Source organism: Mchenga conophoros, linkage group LG15 (genome assembly GCF_057382185.1).
Source record: "Mchenga conophoros isolate Kocher_MC1m ecotype Shallow Benthic linkage group LG15, M_conophoros_male_GT1.1, whole genome shotgun sequence".
In the NCBI taxonomy this organism is placed as follows: Eukaryota; Metazoa; Chordata; class Actinopteri; order Cichliformes; family Cichlidae; genus Mchenga; species Mchenga conophoros.
The window spans coordinates 39,220,504-39,236,034 of NC_140540.1; the positions used below are offsets into that span (position 1 = coordinate 39,220,504).

The 15,531-nt window shown below is 41.3% G+C and overlaps 1 long non-coding RNA gene across 1 annotated transcript; it reads right to left on the reverse strand.

The window, feature by feature from the left end:
* Window positions 1-3,930: 3,930 nt before the first annotated feature.
* Window positions 3,931-14,973, reverse strand: LOC146558893 (uncharacterized). The gene is made up of 3 exons (XR_014888732.1): window positions 14,896-14,973; window positions 5,100-5,423; window positions 3,931-4,997 (listed from the first exon to the last, which is right to left on the reverse strand). It is a non-coding gene; the product is annotated as an uncharacterized LOC146558893 (long non-coding RNA).
* Between the last annotated feature and the right edge of the window lie 558 nt (window positions 14,974-15,531).

The following is a 15,531-nucleotide window of genomic DNA, read 5'->3' on the forward strand; positions in this document are numbered from 1 at the left end:
TGACAGGAACTCTTCAGGCACCAGTGCCATATCAGTGGAAGACAGTGCATAAATGTATTTATATGTTTCACGCTCACCTCAAAGCGTAAAGGTCTGAGCCCTAGCTGGATATTTATGAATACCTGTTATCTCAAAACCTGACATTTCATTATGAAAGCTCCAGCCCCCTTTGTGCTGAGGTGTTCGTTCTTTAAGCTGCACATAAAAGATTCTAAAAAGTCTCCCTGTCGGAATAAACAGTACATGGGATTTATTTGTAATTATTGATGCAATCCATTGAGTTTAAAAAATTATTCTAATATCAGTATCTTCAGATTAAATTAGCTAGTTCTTGCTAATGCTAATAAAATCCAGTTACACATCTTGGGGTAATTAAGCCCAGGGGCGTAATTTCCAGGGGGGGTTAGGGGGGTCATGACCCCCCCAATAATCGGACCCAACCAAAATACCCCCCCCCCCCCAATAAAATTATGAATTATCTTGCATAAATAGGCTGTTGATTTTCTTTACTCATTTCAGGTATTGCCAGCAAAATAGTTGCATGTTTAATCATCTGGGAATTTGCCCAGATTTATTTATTTATTTAGACAGAGGTCTTGACCCCCCCAATGTTCAGCACATAGTTACCCTGATGATTACGCCCCTGACAAATACAATAACAGCATCTTTTTACAATGCAGTGTTGCAGATTGTTGTCCAGATCCACGGAGTTCTGCTATCCACCATGAGGAACCAAAGGATCTGCTGGAGCATCTTTGTTCATGATACCACAGGACACACCTCTGGTCCTGTGCGAAGGATTAGAGCTGTTTTAAAAGTACAGTGGCAACAGGCAGGTAGTTTCAGTGTCATGGTTAGCCCGTATAGTTACTCATGTTTTGTAATCTGATCATTCAAAACTGATTACATGTGATCTGTAAATACCCATCACCACTAATAGATCCTGAGCTCTGTGTTTAGATCAATTCTTTGCAGTGCATTGTGTTAAGGCATGCTGCCACCAGGTATCGACAGGGAAGGGCTGTCAGATGGGATCATTGCCTCTTCATTTGACATCCAAAAGGATCCTATAGACAGCTCAAAGCTGATCAATACACAGCCTGGGCGTGCTCACAGGTCTAATGGGTTTATTGTCTGTCAAGATAAAGGTGTCATAAATAAAGGACCTGATGCATAGGGGTAATATATGCATACTCAATTTACATCACTGACTATAGACAAAATATTAGACACACTTTCACTTCTTGGCATCATATAGTAAACTGTCATCATTAGTATCAATCTTGGGACCGGGGGAAGGAACGCCTTGCTCACAAGCACATTCCAAGTAACTGCCTTTCACCTACATGCATCAGTTTGATGCCACAAGTTTATGGGGTTGAGTCCGTTTGTAATCACTAACCTCTTCACCCCATTCTCATGATCAAGAGGTCAGAAGATACCTCATGAATAGAGCGTCATTAAGTATCTCTGCTGTGGGCACACTGCCCAAACCATGTGTCTGCAAGAAGGAAGTGCAGAAAACTGAGTCTTTTGTTCACAGAAACTCCAGCAATGAGTCTCTGTTGTCACTTTGACTAGAAACCAGTCACATGAGAAACTGGGACTAGTATAGAGGGCCACATCATTAAATTGAGCTCTCCAAAATAGTCCCAGTTTCTCTTTGAGCGTCTTGAGAAAATTAATTGCCCAGGCCTGGCTTAATATTGCACTGAAATAAAAACAAGTCGAATGCAACATAAAGCCACAAAACAGTCAGGTGATATTGTAAACTGTGCTGTGCTGGTTTGTAAAGGCTGATGTCAGAATGTCACACGGATTTTGGACTTCACATATCGAGCCATCAGAAAAGCGCTCATTGCTGTAATTGACTCATAGTCTGCTTTCCTTGGTGGCAGGAAATTGACTGAGAGTGTGGGTGTAGCTTTCCTAGTAATATTATCATTTCACCTGTTAACCAGAATAAACAGCTTAGCAAAGACAAAATGAAGTGATTGCAAACTGCGTAGTTCTTTGAGAGATGTGAGCAGACTGGTAGGGTGAAGGCTGCGTGCCTTCACTTTCTCTCTCCCTGCAGGGCTTGGACCATGCTTGACAGTGATGTGACATGTGAAACTGTAAACAGACACAACCCTACAAACCTGATGATGCAACCTGGCAGCACTGTCAGTAAAATTCCCTGTTTGTGGTTCACAGTTTCTATTGATTGATTTCTTCAATGTAATGTCAACTACAACTAATTTAACTTTTCTATTTATTTTTCATAATTAAAAGCTCATTAGAAAAGAGTGATGTCAGATTATGTGGTTCATATCACACAGATACACCCATTAGCACTGCTTTCCAGGGACTACTTGTTACAAATAACTCATACTGTGTACATGACCCCTACAGCGAGGGGATGTAGTAGCTATGCTGAGCTGTGGGGGGCATTTTCTGGCATAGTTTGAAACCATCTGTCCCACCAGTCTCTTTCAAGCTGACAAATAATGCCCAGATCCATCGGATAAGAGATGCCACTAAATGGAAGTGACTAAATGTGTATGAAATCCATGTGAATCATATGGTATGGTGTTTGAAGTCTCGAGATCTCTACTAAAACTAACAGCTTTGGGAGATTATGTATGCTTATTGCTCTCCACCATCATCAAAACACCAGTGTGCTTACCTATGTACTTATAGCTGGTTTATTTTTTTGCACAGCTATTATTATAAATAGGAAGGAAACAAAAATAAAGAGCCATCATATGAACTCATACATTTTATATATTGTTTAGATTCTAGTTCAGAAGACTCCATTCTTCTAGCAGGTAAAAGAAACCTCGTTTTGAGTCAGCAGCAGTCCTTTGCTGCATCACGGCACATCAGCAGTGTCGACATATTCCTAACCAACCACGTGTGGTTAGCCGTTCAAGATTTAGCCAGATGGCAGCTCATCTCTTCCAAGCCTCTTAAAACCTCTTAAGACAGCCCATGAGCTGCAGGAAACAGCAGAGCAACCTTTCTGGACTTCGATGGCTAGACGGTAATCTCACCACCCCCTCCCTACAACGCTGTCTCCATGGAATTAGCATGTCGTCAGGTCTCACGAGCCACACACAGTCTAGGAAACGCACAGTGCCCTTGCCTGTTGCTATGTCCAGTTTGTCACTTGGCTTGGCCAGCCTGAAGGTAAACCTTAAAGCCGCAATACGTGAATGTGAGCTTTGACTTGGGTACGTTGCCAGTAAACGCAAATTTTACGGTTTTTTATAACTACAGTTTCAGTATTACTGTTGAAACACTGAAGGGCAGCCAGGGTTGTAATTCATCATCCCATGAATACGTTTTTTCTTCATTTTATCACCTGTTGTAGCTGCCAAGAACACAAAACTCCATCACTTCCTCTTCATCAGGGGATTTTTCATGTGAAAGAGCAACCTCACATTGTGTGCTTAGACCAGCAAGTTTTCTTTCTGAAAAGGTTGAACTTTGTCTTTTATTAACTGGTAGAAGAGAGCAGATTTTCACTTTAAAACTATTAGACAACCAGCGCATACCATTATAGGGTGTCAATTTATCTGTGGGCTCATTTAAAATGCTTGTTGTTCTCTACAGTTTATCATTCAAAGGCTTTTATTGTGTGCCAAAAAATTCACGCGGCAGAAAATGTACTGCTATTATAGCACAGAATAAAATGTACTATGTTTAGCTGGTGCCACACCCAGATGAAGATTAAAAGGATAATTGTGTCCTAGGACAAAAACACAGCCTGACTGAAGGATGCAAACATGCAAACCAGACAAGCAAGCCGGGAAAAAAATGCAGGTGGCTTAAAGCTGGCTAGAAAGACAAGTCAGTCTCCGTTGAGTCACCCGTGCACATTTTTATAGTTTAAACTTTGCATGGCTACTGAATGGCATCAGGAACTGGACCTATTTATTTTGGAGTACACTGAATGCAGCTACGCATAACGCAACTGCTGTTTGGTTAACTGCACACTGATTCAACACACGAATGGCCTGAGGATAAAAACTCCTCTTGAGCCTCTCTGGCTGGGATGGGATGGGTCCTTCAAAATCTGAGTTGCTCTAGTCCAGCATCTCTTGACGTAAATGTCCTGTAGGGAAGGGAGAACAGTCCTGCAGCAGCGTTCTGCCATACAGATCACTCTCTGAATAGCTTTTTTTATCCTTGACACAGCTGTTTCCATACCAGGATGTGATGTTCTGTGTGAGGATGCTCTCCACAGCGCCTGTATAGAAAGTCCTGAGGATCACTGGAGAGACCCTGAACTTCCTCAGTTGTCGTAGGTGCTACAGGCACTTTACACTCCTGCTAAGTATGTTAAAGCACTCATTAAGCTGAAAGGCTTTATAAACCCTTGGGTAACATTTCAACATTTTATGCACAGGATCTAACACACCTTAAACACATACAAAGTAATGAGATTATTCAGATTTCAGAAACCGTCAAGTGTGTGTGTTTGCTTAAGAAACGTTGTGTAAAGCACATTTATGCAAAAGTATGATAACAAACAAGCCAGTGGCATTCTTGCAGTGACCTTTGCCCTTCCTGTGGCATTCCTGTCTTGTTTTTGTGTCGGCTTCTGCAGATGAATCATCCTTCTCTCGATCACGAAGGTCAACGAGAAATTCTAACTGTTGATCTCGGGCTATAGGCCTGTTCGGGCCAACAATAGGAAACATCTCCGGGTGCTGTTTGATCCCGGCCTGTCGTGTTTTGACGGCGACAGCCATATTTATGTCGCCAGTCCTGCTCGCTGCCCTCTGGGTTATCAGTGTGGAATAACTGGCTTCCTACGGTTGCCTAAGTGAATGCGCAGAAATAATTTCCTTGGCATGTGATCAGCTATGAAATTTGCAATTCTTTTTCTCTCTCTGTGTGTGTGTGTGCATAACCTCCCATTCGGCAATTTCTTGATGCTCAAGAGCTTACTTGCAGAAGGAGGTGACAGCTGTTTGAAAAATGAGATGCAGACTTTGACAAAATGAGTTCTGAATAAAAGAAAGGAGAAATTATTGAAGTGATCAGCTGTTGTGGTTGTTGTGTGTAGAAAACACAAGTATCAAAACAGTTATTTACCACTTCTTGTTTACCTTCCTTCTTTGTGACTCTTTCCCACTTGTTATCCATCGGCACAACAGTGTTTTTTTCCTGTTGTCTCTCTGATTGTGTCCTCTTCAATTCTATTTGCTCTCCATGTTCTTTGTTTATCATCCTGTGCCTGAGATCCTGTGTTTTGTATGGCAGTCAACAACAACACCCTATGTGTTTGTGTGTTTTTCCAGGTTTCCATACAGGATGATAAAGAGAGAGTGGCAGCTTAGCTGTTTCAGAGAGCAAGCCTTCGTCATTTCCTTCCCGTTTCCTTCATTTCTTTCTCTGGTCTCCTGCTGCAAACTGCCCCCTCCTTCCTCCACCTGGAAATGCACACACACACACACAAAGAATTTGAGATGCTGCACAAACAAGCTCATACAATCCTTTTCTCCACACATATGCAAATGCTTTTTGAACATAAACAAAAGCACACAAACACAATGCAGGTGCATGAGTTCCACAGAAACAGCTGTAAGCACCCTCTAATCCAGCCCTGCAGCGGCGATCTACATATACAGCAGATTAATATTCGTAGATACACCTCGACATGCAAATACAATATATAGCACATTTTAAGCGGTTTGTTTTGGGTTTATATTTGTGTCTTTAGTTTCAAAACAGTGCTCGGGCAAACTGCACTAAATTTTCAAACTGTTTTAGAATCACATTACACATAACTTTTGATTTACGTAAGCATACTGTGCATTTATGTGTCATTAATCATTTTACAAGTGAGATCACTGAGTTTGCAAAGCTGAGTCAGCGTATATTTAGTAATGGCAAAAAACCCTGCAGACTTTCAGGTAGAGCGGGTTATAAAAGCTGGTCAGAATGGAGGCTCCTCTGTGATAGCTTAGCAATAATAAATGAATGTGAGTAAGTGCCCCCTGTTGTGACGCTGCTAAGCAAAGTGCCACTGAACAATAACAAGAACTGTCCTCTGCGGATGGATTACATACGACCTCTTTTGTTGTTTCAGGGACAAGTTTATGTAGCAGCAGCGCTCAGTGGGAAAGATCAGCAGAACGTCAGACAACCAGTTTGCTTAACTCACGTACAGCTTTAGACGTGGGAAAGCAGAGAAACTGCGGTGCGCTGAACTGGATAGAGAGGATAAGCACATTGCTCTGTAATCTCTGAGCTCGTGAAAATGAAATTGACAGGTACCATTGTTTGCTCTAATAAGCAAATGGTGCTAACTGCATGTGACAGGAATGCTCCCAGTCAGGATTCTTGTGATTAAATAGGATTGTAGTTCTCTGTGTGTGGGTACATGTGAAAGTATGCCACGGTGCAGTTTTTGGTGTTCGTCTTTGTGTAAAACAAGATAGTAAAAAAGACAGAATTTTACTGTTGCATGCTATGAGACCTAGTTTATGCATGTATGTTTATATATATATAATTATATATATAGCACCAAATATTAGAGTAAGTTTGTTATTGTTCATAGGTCACCCCGGGACACGTCTTACCCATCCTATTCCAGGCCAAAATAAGAGGGGCGGGGTTAATACAGCCCCCACTCTGTCCCATTTTTGCTTATTTCTGGTGTTTTTCAAAAAATTCCCACTATCTTTAGATAGTTTTCTTTGAATTTTTCTCAAATCTTGTTGCGATCTGTCTGCAGAAGAGTCACATGCCTCCACCCACCTGTCCACCTCAAAAAAGACTGGAATGCAAAGTAACTCATATCTGGCCTCTCTGAAGAATTTGGCTTTCCTCCAGTTGCCAGGGAGAAAGAAAGATGAAAGATCAAATAAATGAGATATATGTTTGAATGGAGAACAAAAGAGAGCAAAAGGTACAACAGAAACTGAAGGTGGTGAGAACGCAAGAGGTAAGCAGGGAAGTTAGGACTAGGGATGGGTATCATTTAGGTTTTATCCGATACCAGTGTCAAACCGGTACTTTGGAAATGGTGCCGGTGCTTAAATGGTGCTCGAACTGGTGCTTAAAGAATGAAGAACACAAACTTTGTCCAAAAACCTCTCATGTTTAGCCGTTTTTTTGTAAAAAGATAACAATGTTAGCCTTTTCTGCAGCTATGGGGCATATATGGTATCACTCTTGGCTGGAAGCAGTGCTTAAACAATGGAAAAAAAACACAAACTTTGTCCAAAAACCTCTCATGTTTAGCTGTTTTCCACTTTTTCTTTGGTCATTTTAGCCTTTTTGGCCAGGGTGAAGGGAGCATCTGCCATCAAACAAGAAGACAGCCGCATGTAATTACGACGGTGTTCGCTAGTTCACCTTACCTGCATTAATTTAATAACGTGGTTAGCCTACTCAACGTAAATTACACACAGACAACATTAAGCTACTCACGCAGAGAAGAACGGCTGCTGCTGCATCATCATCATTTCTGCTACACTGGCAGGGCTAGGGACCAGGACTTTCCTCTTCGGGTTCTTGGGGGATGTTGCTAACTCCAGGTCCAATAACAGGCACCACACCGCAGTAGATGTGCTCGGTGTGACGTCTTGCAACAAGCTATCAAATACGGTGCATTTTTCGGCTTTTAAAAAAACGCTATGCGTCACCAGGTGTTTCATCAGATTCGAGGTGTTACTTCCTTTGCACAGTAACACCTTAAAGCACTTGTTGCTGCTGAGTTTGCATCTTTTGCTGTGAAGTACAGCCAGACTTTGACCGCTTCGCCTTGGGCATTTTTAATCTGTAGCTCTGCTCTAAAAGAACGTACGTACCTGGACCCGCCTACTATCCTTGGAAAGGTAAAATTACTGGCTGGAATCCAAAGTGTATGACATCGCAGGAAAAAAAAAGCACCGAAATAAAGCACCGAAATGTGCGCTGCTTTTCGGTCTGGTTACCATTTATGTCAGAACCGGTGCCATTGATACCGGTACCCATCCTTGGACTTGGCTGGCATAGCAGTTGAAGTGGTGCTTGCAACTTAGAAATGTCATTCTAAGCGAACGAAGGGAGTTGAAGGCAGCATCGGCATGTTGGCTGCTCGGATTCTTACCAACAGTTTGACCCTTCACTGGTCCGCATATTGCTCCCCTAAATATAAGTCATCTGATCTCAGCTTGAAGTAACCTTCCCTAACTACAATGCCAATGTAACAGGCAAAAAACCCCTACATTTATTACCTGGCACAGGTCTCAATAGTTGCCAGGTTTAGCTAATGACTTAGCATTTCAAATGTTGTATCTGATGTTAGCCTGCTGATGGAGAGTACTATAATTAACAACCGAATTGAAAAAAAAAACCCCCACAACAACATATGGGGAACAACTGAGTTTGAAAAGTCAGTTAAAAGATAAAAACAGACTCCATAACCAACGCTCTCATTTAGAGCGCTGTGGTGTACCAGACACACAGAATCAGACTGTACTATAGATGTTACCCATCCATTACTGCTTTACACATCTGCTGACAAGCAAATGAGCACAGCCGAATAACACCAACACGCTTAACTTTGATGAGGTTTCAAGGAACATCATTATCTACAGTCATTTGGCAAATTCCCTGTATTCTGCCTGGCCGATTCTCTCTGTATCTAACCTGAGAGGGAGCCAGAGACGATAAATATAATGCAATACAGAAGGTGAAAGCAGGTCAGAAACCCCATCTATATCAAGTGTTGCATATGCAGCAACACAATTAAAAACAGCTGCAGCAGCAGTGTACATGAGAAAGTGAAAAAGCCACATGCTAATGTGAGATTCAGCCCCCTCCCCTGAGAATGAATGGTTTTTTTTTCACTTCTGAATATGGCTGCGAGCCATTTATCATAACGTTAATAAACACTTCATGGTCTAAAGCATGAAACGACAAAGACATGACATGCACGTGTAAGTGCAAGTACTGTATGTTTCTGACAAAACAAACAACCCGAAACTCTGTGTGTATATCCAGCACTGGTGTAAAAATAATGATCAAGGGCCTGAGGTGGGCTCATTGGCGTTAAGCAGAGGCCCAGCAGAGACTCTCTTATTTCAGTGGCAGAGTGGGAAACACGGGCTTAAAGCAAAAGTCAAGCTCAGTACTAAAAACACACGAAGCTGACTCTGCCCAGTACATAAGCAGCATGGTTAAAAATAGATAGCAACAGTGCCTCTGAAGCAGCGAGCAGACAGCCTCTGAGCTTCTGCCTCTGGCTGCTGTGTGAGAAGAGAAAGAGGGGGCGAGGGTTTGGGTTTAGGTTTGGCAGAGCGTAGTGGGGTAAGTGATTTCTTCATCAGCATCTCCCTCTTCTTCCACGACACGAAAGGGGAAGTGGGGATAATTCATCTTCAAAAACAGAAACTGTCCCCTCACAAAAAACGATTAATAGTTTGTACACGCAATTTTCACGAGTTATGACAAATACGTTTTGAAGGAAAGTGACCTCTGGTGGCCGTTTGAATGAGACTGTCAGAAAGTACAAGTACAAATGGCACTGCTGTCGTCGTCTTTAGCCACAGCAGAAATTGGATTAAAAAGCATGGATTTCAACACAAGCAACATATCTGTGTTTCACTTACAACAAATAGTAAGTGAAACACAGATATGCTTTCTAGTCTGCTCCATCAACCTCCTAATTTCAGCTTTTTGGCATTTTAATTCCAATATTCAGTTTTCTGAAAATTAAAAATTGACCTTGATGGTGGTTTCTTTCCTTCTTTCCTACTTTAGCTTTTGGTGTTTGGTGTTGCAGATAACATGGAAGGCATCCAGAGCAACTAGGTGTTCAGCTCAAGGACACTTAGACTTAGACACATCACCAAACCAATCAATATATCCAATCTTGCGAACAGCACCGGCCCCAGCAGGTTACTGCTAGATTTATGAGAGAGAACATAGCAGACAGTTACGGCATATTTGTGTGAGGGGGATTTTTTTTTTTAAGTGGTTATCATTGTGTAAAAGCAACAACCCGACTGCCACAGAACCTTTTCTTTGAGGTTTAAATGATGGATTTGTTGCTTCTCCAAGGTTATAGCAAATCATGCTTTTAGTACAAACACTCAACAGATTTGCTGATTGCCTCAAAACACTGGCACCCACAGCTTCCATGTGAAAATGTGAATAACTGTACACTTTTCTCTGTCCTTTGATCTATACACTATGTATAAGTTCACTGTTTAAACAGAGCTTACAGAGGTGATACAGTATGACCAAGTTCAGCTGAAGTAAAAGTTTTCTTATTTTGGTGATAAGAAAACCATCATTTGTCACATTATTATCTGCAAAAGTGAGATATTTGAGGAATTCTGTTATTTGAGCTTTCAGGCTGTGAAAATGGAGAATTTCCTCGTGTGAAAAAAAGGCTGCATGGATCTGTGAGGACTGTCACTCAGGAGAAATTTAAGTTGGCGTGACTGACAGGCCAAAAATGATTTCTGATCAGGTCATGACACTGAATGCCTACAGCCAATCAGAGCTCGAATATATAGATGGAAATACTTACAGTGACACATTATAATGGTCTTAATTTGAGTTTTATGAATCCCTGGACTGTCTTGTATCCACTGGTACATATCTGCTCTAACTAAGCACCTTTTTCTTCACGGCTTGTTTACCTAGTCATACACACATGCATACCAGAGCTGTTTTCTACGCCTTGTCTAACATTCATGCACACCCTCACACTATCTTGCATCATCCAGGGATCACACTACTGCCGACCTGCTCCGAAATCATCGGTCATTTGTCATCCTGTTCTTCTGACTAACAAGGGAACAGGCCTCACCTGACCATAGATATACTTCAGTCAGTCAATTGGCCAATGACTTTCAAGTCTATGAAAATGGGGGACTGTGTATACAAGTGGCTGTAATTCCTAAAACCCCAACAAACCCTTGAATTAAAGTCTGCATTTCAAACGGTGGTGCACAGAGACGGAATTACAAAAATAGTGTTTTTCTCCAAGAAATTATGGACTTACCAATATAATAGCATGCACTTTAAACTGCATGTGTGCCTACCTGTGTGACTTAATTTGTGCTAGTGTGTGTTTATGTTCTGTGTGCTTGTTTCCCTTTTGTCCCTGATTGTTTGTCCCCTCAGTTCTTCCCTTCATGCAATAGAGACGTTGGAACGCCGCAGCCTCCCGGCTCTGAACCGACACTTTCACCGAGCTGTGATTTATGTGCTGGAATGAGTGTCTGTGTGCTTGTGAGAGCCTGAGAATGGCGGGAACATTAAAAACAAATAGAGAGAGGCGGACTGAGACAGAGCAATGTGCTCACAAACATATAAAGATTCGCACACACACACATACGCACACACACACACACACACTCTCCAGCATGCACGGACAGGAAGTGAGATGGATAAACAAGCGTCATGGCGGATGGCAGTGGGGCCAGAACAGAACACCGCACTGAAATGTTTTCCTTGATTTAGTGACCTGCACTCTTCAGCGTAACCTTTGACCTGCCTCCAAATATAGAGTGAGGACATTTTTTCCCCTTTCTTCTGTTTTTTTTCAAAGCTTGTCACAAAAGAAAGGGAAAGCACAGAACCTCTGCCAGTCCATGCACAGATACTGAGTAGATTTCCATTTTATCACACGGTCCTCTGCTGGTGCAGCAAGGTATCATATGTGCTGTACCATATAATGTAAAACTGGACAGAATATTTTTATTGGGAGGATAGAATTAAAGCTCAAAGATGACAGGGATTTATTCATTTACTTGAGATTTTAGGAGAGAGCTTAAATCTTTAACGACTAGAAAGAAAGTTAACGCACTAATTTTTGTGAAACTTTGGATAGTGCTGTGTCTTTGTTTGAAGCAATACACTTGATGAACGAATGCCTGAACAAGGAAGCAAGTTTGTGAACATATTAAATGAGTCTCGGAGCTAACAAACAGGAAAACGGATAAGAACATGTGTGACCGTCTTGTGTGTTTTCAGTCTAAACGGCAGGTCTTTACACTATTGTTGAAAGCTCTGCTTCGCACCAGCGGACGAAAATAGATATCATGACACTGTAAACAGGAACCAGAAGAGAGGTTTTGTGTGTGTGTGTTTCTGTAACTTCCTCTATCCTGATATCTGCCACCTTTCTCTCTCTGTCTCGTTATTACTCCTCATTCATCATCTCTTACACATCACTGTACCAAGTGTAGATAATGAATCAAGCATCATCAAGCATGTTTTTGTGTGCCTTGACCTCACAGCCCCAGGAGGGTCACACCGACTGAGGACTGCAATGTCAGTTGGAGGTGGCGCGGTACTCTTCAGAATCTGAACATCCAAAAAAAGCAAAGGAAATAACAAAAAAGTAAACTTCCACTCATATTATGTGACAAGATAAGACAATTACTGTTGGGAGATTATTAACTGGTTTTAAGGATTATTGCAAAGAACTCATCTATTTGCACAAATGCAGAAACAGGGAACAGAGATTCCTGGAAAACAGCCACGAGGGAAGTGTGAACGAGCTGTAAACACTGACCCCCTCTGTTTACTTTAAAACTCTAAGCGGACAGTCTTATCCACAGTGACTTCAAAACACGCAGCAGTAGAACAAACTGCCTTAATTCTGTTATATCTGGCTTTCAGATTGGGATAATTAGTAATATTCTTAAAACATTAAGCATTTATTTATTTATTTATTTTTAAAATTAAGTTTTATTTCTTTTTAAAAAGGCCAAAAAGGCACTGCAAATGTAAAGCTCCTCATTGTGGATTCATAGTTCTGTGTTTTATCTTTGCCACAGGTATGTCCTAACTGCAAACCCCTCAGATACCCTACAAATGTTCCCCCATCATAACCACTCTACAAAGGGTGAATCTTTTGTTTTTAATGTGCACTTTAAAAAAATTTTTTAATAATGCCATTACTCTCATCCTTCAGAGGAAAAAAACGCTTCTCCTGTGTCCACAGTCTTATTGCACCCACAGTTATTGGCCATATGTGAGAGCAGGGACACAAAACAACCTTCATACTGGTTGTTTTCATCTTCTCACTCAGGTTTGACTGCAACAGACTGGTACAGCAGCCACAAAGCACCAGAAAACCAGAGCCTTTCACTTTGAGATGGTAAATCACATCCCAGCTGCTTCATACTTAACCGCTAACCACACTAATATAAATTTGTGGTTATCGTTCAATAACGTCAACAATAAAGCCACACTGTCAAAAATAACAAAACAAAAAATGTGATCCTGAGACCAGACACCCTCCACCTCTCTACCCTGGTAGTTACTCTGTGTTTTGTTTTGATAGTCGTCTATCTGGCCTGTTTTACCAGATTTACTTCCTCTCATTTACCTTGATTAGCTGTGTCTTGTTACTCTGGTCTGTCCAATCTCCCCGATTAGTCCTCAGCATGTCTGTGCATATCTTTGTACTTTGTCTTGTATCTATTTATCTCTATTGTATGTGCAAAACAGCTGTTTTGGATTTCCCAGTCTCTTTGTATTCATGGATTTTGCTCTTTAGTCATGGACTTCTGTATTTGACTGGTTTCCAGTTTAGCCAGTCTGCCTGGGAATCGTGCATTTGAATCTATTTCTTGCCTACCTGTGACAGCTCCTTGGTTTTGTTTAGAAATGATGCCCATTAAAACTCATGAACACCATCAGTGACAAGCGGTAGCACTGGTGGAGTCTAATGCACTGCTTTATTTACATGTTACACAATTAGCAGGAACACGTGTCTGTGCAAAACACCATTACGTTAAATTGAAGGCATGCTGGTGTTAGCAGATATATTATCATTATATGTTCAGACACAAATCCCATCCTTATATGAATTATCCCTGAAACTCTGTAAAAGTATTCTTTTAATCCAGTACTTAACTACTGATATGTCATGATCCTGGGTCTGCTGACCCAGCGTTTTGTGTTTAGTTTATGTAGCCTTCAGGTTTCCTAAGTTCATTATAATCATGCCTAGGTGTTTCTAGTTATTTTCCCCTCGTGTTTCCACTATGTTAAGTCTCCCCTGCTTTTCATGTATTTCATGTCTGTGGCTTATGTTGTCAGTTCAGGTTGTCATGTCTATATCTCACTGTATTTCCTGTTTTATTGTGAAGAGGTCTGGTGTGTCTGTGTTCATCATGTTCAGTTACTCTCCCCCTGTGACGTAATTATGTTCATGTGTCAGCTGGGTTCCCCAGGTGCTGCCACTTCCCTCATTATCCTCCTGTGTCCATTTAGTCTGTGTGCTCTCAGCCATTCTTTGTCAGGTCGTCCGTTGTATTCACCTGTTGTACTCGTCCGTTGTTTCCTATGTCTCCACTCCAGGTATCCCTGTCAGTTTGTTATGTTTAGAGTTTTCTATGTTTTGTTTTAGTTCACCCAGTTTAGGTCATTGTTTAGTTTTCATCGATTCCCTATTATTTTGTACCCTCGTTTCTTGCCTTAATAAACGGCTTGTTTTGTTATTCATATCTCATTTCGGTCTGCGCTTGAGTCCTTCCCTGCAACATACGGTCTGCCCTAGCCAGACCGTGACATGATAAAAGTAAAACTAATTGACAAACAGTGTGCAGCATTCTTCACATTTCCCCCATGCCACTGTATACTAAAACACATTTCTAAATTACATCAGCACTAAAAGGCTTATAAAATACGCATGAGAGGAAAAAATTACATTCATAAAAGGTTCGAGAATCATCTTGAAACTCAGGAGGTAAGACAGCAAAATAAGGAAGTGTTAAATAAAGTGTCACAGAACAGGAACAAGCTTTCGTTTCATGGACTTCAACGAGCACAGTCACCTGCTGAAAGTAACAGTTTAAAAATAGTTTTTTGTAGATGACTGCCAATGCATTAAAAATGGTTGGTTACTTAGAAAATGCATGTTTTAAAAGAGGAAGTAAAACTTACATTAACTTGGAGTAAAAACAAGTATTTCCTTCCCTCTTTACTTTAGAGCAGGTCTCCAACTCCAGGCCTCAAGGGCCGGTGTCCTGCAGGTTTTAGATATAACTGTGGGTCAACACACCTGAGTCACATGATTAGTTTATTACCAGGCCTCTGGAGAACTTCAGGACATGTTGAGGAGGTCATTTAGCCATTTGAATCAGCTGTGTTGGACCAAGGACACATCTAACACCTGCAGCCCTCGAGGCCGGGAGTTGGAGACCTCAGCTCTAAATTTTGAAATGTGGTACAGTTATGAAGAACAAAGTGCAGGGTAACAAGTACCTTTAATGAAGTTTGACATTACCATCCATCTAGCTATCCATCCATCTATCTATGGAGCTTTAAAATATTCTAACATAGAATATTAAATTACTGTACAGTACTGTAAAGTACCTTAAGTACTTAAATACAGTGCTTGAGTGAATGCCTCGGGTTACGGTGCGGGGAAAGAGCTGTGCCAAGTTGACAAGTTCCACTCCCTTGTCTCCTCTCAGCATGTTTTCACATGTACAAAGTATTCATGCAAACACAGATACACCAACACACTTGCAAACATGGCTGTCGCCTGCCCCACCCAGAAGAGCTTGATCTGTGTCT